This window comes from Ipomoea nil, unplaced genomic scaffold (assembly GCF_001879475.1).
Source record: "Ipomoea nil cultivar Tokyo-kokei standard unplaced genomic scaffold, Asagao_1.1 scaffold1043, whole genome shotgun sequence".
In the NCBI taxonomy this organism is placed as follows: Eukaryota; Viridiplantae; Streptophyta; class Magnoliopsida; order Solanales; family Convolvulaceae; genus Ipomoea; species Ipomoea nil.
In genome coordinates this window covers 9,720,102-9,725,622 of record NW_017617471.1, presented here as the reverse complement: position 1 = coordinate 9,725,622, position 5,521 = coordinate 9,720,102, and positions in this window count along the sequence as shown.

Sequence of the window (5,521 nt, the reverse complement as noted above, 5' to 3'; positions counted from 1 at the left end):
CCACGTATTTACTGTTTATAACGTGGATTATGTGCTTACATTTGGTATCAGATCCAATTTTATCTCTGCCTAGCCTTGTTTAAATTGCACAATTCAGTTTTTTTTTACATATGCTATATTTTCATGTATAATTTAGAATATGTATGCTCTGTGCAATTGTGTTGGGCTGCTGGAAAATTGTGTATTCTTTTTCCGCATTTAGTTAAAAAAAAAAAAAAAAAATTTCCCAGTTTTTCTCCCGTAAACTGCTTTGCGCCTTTTTTTCCCTGTTCGCTGGTTTCTTCCCTGTCGCCGGCCAGGGGAGTGCTCGCCGGATTCCGTTTGCCGGCGAGGCACGCCCCTCTGGTGGCGCTGGCCGACCCCGTCAAGGACGGCGGTGGTGGCGGCACTGGGTTGCTCCCGATAGTGTCGCCACCAACTGCCTCCTTCAATGGCGCGGTGGTGGCCGGCGGCAGAGACAGGGCGAGGCGTGGCGGCAGGGCGCGGTGGCGGTCCGGAGGTGGTGGTGGAGCCGGGTGCTCCTGGCCTCTCCATCTCCGTTTTTTTGGTTTGTTTTGTTTTTCCGCTCCGCCTCTTCTGTAAGCAGGCAACGCAGATGAAGAAGATGATGACACTTGGTTTTTGGGCCGGGTCTGGCCCAATTCGGCCAGACCTAGGCTCCAAAAAAAAAAAAAAAAAAAATTTTTTTGGCTTTGGGCTTGCCAGAAATTTGGGCCTAAAATTTTTTTTGGGCTTGCAGGAATTTTTTTTTTCTTTTTTCTCTTCATCATATTTAGCTTCTTCTTAAGGGTTTTATTCATATGGTTTTTTTTTACCTAAAGTTAATATTAAATTATAATTCTTGATCAAATTATTCTGTCTCAATTTGTTGGAATTCTGTTTCATATAAACCGCGTTCCTAAATGGTGATCTAGAAGAGGAAGTTTATATGAAACAACCTGAAGGTTTCTCTTCTAGAGGGGGTGAGGATTTGGTGTGTAGGCTTAGGAAGTCCATATACGGTTTGAAACAAGCCTCCCGTCAGTGGTATATTAAATTTGACGGGGTCATTTCATCATTTGGTTTTGTTGAAAGTCCCTTAGATCCTTGTATATACCAGAAAGTTAGTGGGAGTAAAATATGTTACCTTGTTTTATATGTGGATGATATCCTACTCGCCACTAATGAGGTGGGGATGCTTCGTGACGTGAAACAGTTCCTTTCCAAAAATTTTGATATGAAAGATATGGGTGAAGCATCTTATGTCATTGGCATAAAGATTCATAGGGATAGGTCCCGGGGTATACTGGGTCTATCGCAGGAAACCTATATTAACAAAGTTTTGGAGAGATTTCGGATGCAAAATTGTTCACCGAATGTTGCTCCCATCGCAAAAGGGGATAAGTTTAGTTTGGACCAATGTCCTAAGAATAACTTGGAAAAGGAGCGTATGAAAGATATTCCATATGCTGAAGCGGTTGGATGTCTTGGCTATATTCAAGTTTGTACAAGGCCTGACATTGCCTTTGCCGTCGGTATGTTGGGGCGGTACTTGCATAATCCGGGCATGGATCACTGGGGAGCTGTGAAGAGAGCTCTAAGGTATCTCAAAGGTACTATAGATTTCAAGTTGGGTTTTAGGCAGACAGACATCCTGGATGTTGTTGGTTATTCTGATGCGGACTTCGCTGGCTGTGTTGATTCTCGGAGGTCAACTTCCGGGTACGTCTTCATATTGGCCGGTGGGGCTATTTCATGGAGAAGTGTTAACCAATCCTTAATAACTACTTCTACCATGGAAACCGAGTTCGTGTCCTGTTTCGAGGCTACTTCGCAAGGTGTGTGGCTCAAGAATTTCATCTCTGGACTTAGAATTGTGGATTCTATATCTAAGCCACTTAAAGTTTATTGTGACAACTTAGCTGCAGTCTTCCTAGCTAAGAACGAAAAATGTGGGAGTCGAAGTAAACACATCGACATCAAGTTCTTAGCCATTAGGGAGCGTGTCAAGAATAAAGTTGTATTCATTGAACACATTAATACTGAGTTGATGCTAGCAGATCCCTTTACTAAAGGCATGCCTCCATTTAAATTTAAGGATCTGATTAAGAAAATAGGACTTTCGTCCTCTTTGTAATTTGTATATGCATTCAGTTGAATAATGAAATTCTTTTGCACTTCAGTTTTTCAGATACTTCAGATGTTTTCTTTGAGTGTGTACACAATTCAGTTTATCTCAATAAGGAAACATACTTCAGTGGACTTGAAATGAACATATGGTTTGTTTCATTAAAGTTTGATTACCTAAAGTACTCAAAGGCAATTTGCATTTGATCATAATGGATATTACTTGCGCTAAGGATGACATATAATTATGGTTGGTGTAAATCCTGTTTTTGAGTTCCGCATTTGCACCAAGTGGGAGAATGTAACGTTTTCCCTATATTGTTATTATTATTATTAAGTCTATTATTATATAATAACAATAGTAATTTAAGTGGTGCAAATCAATAGGCTGACTAAGTATTAGAACTTAGTCAGCATTAGGTAATTGGTTACCTACATTGATGGGATGTAGGTTATTTAGACCCCTAAGTCCTCTCACTGCTCGGTTGACGTATCATACACCTATCTAGAGTCACTGAGAGAAGTGAGAGAAACATAACTGAAACTTACGCAGATTCTACAGCAGCCCGAGGAACTTCTGCAACGAGTCCCTGGTGATCAAGAATCAAAGCTATGGCTGGAGGTTGGTGATCCTAACTCTTTTCCTTAGCCACGTATTTACTGTTTATAACGTGGATTATGTGCTTACATTTTTAACAATACAACATAACCTTTAGGAGATTTGAATTCCAAAGTGCGTATAACATACATTAGATGTAAATTATACGAGATTGATGTTTTGTGGTGACATTGTTTGAGGAAATAATTGATATATGTCAGCAGAGGATGCAAAATATGTTAATTATGTAGCAAATAAATTAAAGAATCGTGAATTACTAGAAAATTTGTTTTTGTTTTCTTTTCAAAAGACCTTTTGATTTAATTGAATGATTGGAGAAGAATTTAGAAATTTTTTATTTCAATTAATATATTATTCCTACAGGTACATAAGAAATCATAAGGTAAGGAAATTAAATAACTTTATGGATTCTTATATTTAAACAATTTTCTTTTCAACATAAAGTCCACAAAAATATTATATATTGGATTATATTAAATAAATAGATCTTCAAGGCTCTATCACATTGTAGTATCTGTTCATATAATTTCTCAACCTACTAAAATACAAAGAACCAACGCCCCCACTGAGGCTTGAACTCATAATCTTCCAAATAAAAGTCCAAACCAGGTACCATTAGACCACATAGTTCTAATGAATAGAAATATTTTCTATTATATGAAATTGTCTCTAAGTTTTTGAATATATGTTTTGAACATTTATAACATGAATTGTAAGTTTTAATTATGGAGTATTGTACGTGAGCATATAACCATTAATGTGCAATCCAACTATTAGCTTAGGTTTTTAGTTGAGATGGAGCACATGCTTCAATTTGTTATCGGCCATGGGTTAGAACCTCCACGTTCTCGCACACGTGTGAGCAGAGTTTTAGTTGAGATGGAGCACATGCTTCAGTTAGTATTATATTTATGTTTTGACTGAGAGAAAAAATTGATATATATGCCAACCTAACATAGGTTACGTGTTGCTTGGAATCCTGCACACGTGTGAGCAGAGTTTTAGTTGAGATGGAGCACATGTTTCAGTTAGTATTATATTTATGTTTTGATCGAGAGAAAAAAATGATATATATGCCAACCTAACATAGGTTCCAAATTATGTTAATTATTTACAAGATAAAGAATTGTTAATTACTAGAAAGTTTTTGTAATATTAAAAGAAATTATTTTAAAGTTAGTCATGTGGTTAATTTGATTACTACAAGGCTTCAAGTTTGATTTTCAGTGGGAGACACCCATTAGCCATCTTGATTTGATCCGTTTAGAACTATATGTTCATAATTATGTTCACAACTTTATGTTCATAATAATAGAACTATATATTCATAATTATGAACAGTTTTAGAATTGTACGGTTCCACAACATAATTTGCCAGCTCTGATACCAAATTGAAACATGTGATTCATCTCAACTAAAAGTCTAAGTTGATAGTTAGATTGCGCATTTATGTTTATATATGTTATATGCTCAAAAAGGTAGAAGTATTTTCCAGAGACTAAAATTGTCTAAGTTTTTGTATGTTTTGAAATTTTATAACATTGTAAGTTCTATTAAATTTCTGTTTTGATGGTGAGATTATTTGAGAGAATGAGTGAAAGATGCACCAACAGGCAAAGCTTGTTAATTATTTAGTATATAATGAATCGTGAATTACTAGAAAGTTTGCTCAATATATTTTTTTTTTTTTTTGTTTTTAAAAGAACTTTTTATTTAATTGAAGTGTAGAAGAAGAAAGTGAATTTATATTAATCCTGTACAGGTAAATAATCAAGTGGATGACAATGTTGCTAGTTATGAGGATGAAAATGTCAATACCAGTGGATTCCACCAACTCAGCACCTCTACTTCATCACAAAAAATCGTAAGTATATTATCTTGACTTTTTTGACCATACAACATAACCTTTTTTTGAATTCCATAGTGCGTATAAAATTTTTGTAAATTATAGGAGATTGATGTTTTGTTGTGATATTGTTTGAGGAAATAAGTGATATATATGTCAGGGGAGGGTGCAAAATATGTTAATTATGTAGCAAATAAAGAATCATGAATTAATAGAAAATTTGATTTTTGTTTTCTTTTCAAAAGACCTTTTGATTTAATTGACTGATAGGAGAAAATTTTAGAACATTTTTCTTTGAATATATTATTCCTACAGGTACATAAGAAATCATATGGTAAGGAAATTAAATAACTGTATGGATTCTTATATTTAAACAATTTTCTTTTCAAGATAAAGTCCACAAAAATATTAGATATTGGATTGGGTTATATTAAATGGATCTTCGGTCAATTTAATTTGAATAGAAATATTTTCTATTAGATGAAAAAATGATATATATGCTAACCTAACATAGGTTCCAAATTATGTTAATTATTTACAAGATAAAGAATTGTTAGTTACTAAGAAAGTTTTTGTAATATTAAAAGAAATTGGTTTAAAGTTGGTCTTACAATTAATTTGATTACTACAAGGTTTTAAATTTGACTTTCAGTGGGAAACACTTATTTACTGTTTTGTTTGATCCATTCATCAGTTATGAACAACCTATCTTAATTTACCTATTTATGATCCTTGAAGTAATACTACAATAAAAGAAGAGTTTGAATTGTTTTCTCGTTAAATATATTATTCCTACAGATACATAAGCAATCAAATGAGGAGGAAAATGTCAGCACCAGTGGATTTGACCACCACAGCACCTCTACACTGTCACCAGAAATAGTAAGCATATTATATATCATTTAGCAAACATCTTACACATAAAAGATTATATATAACATAATCTTTTA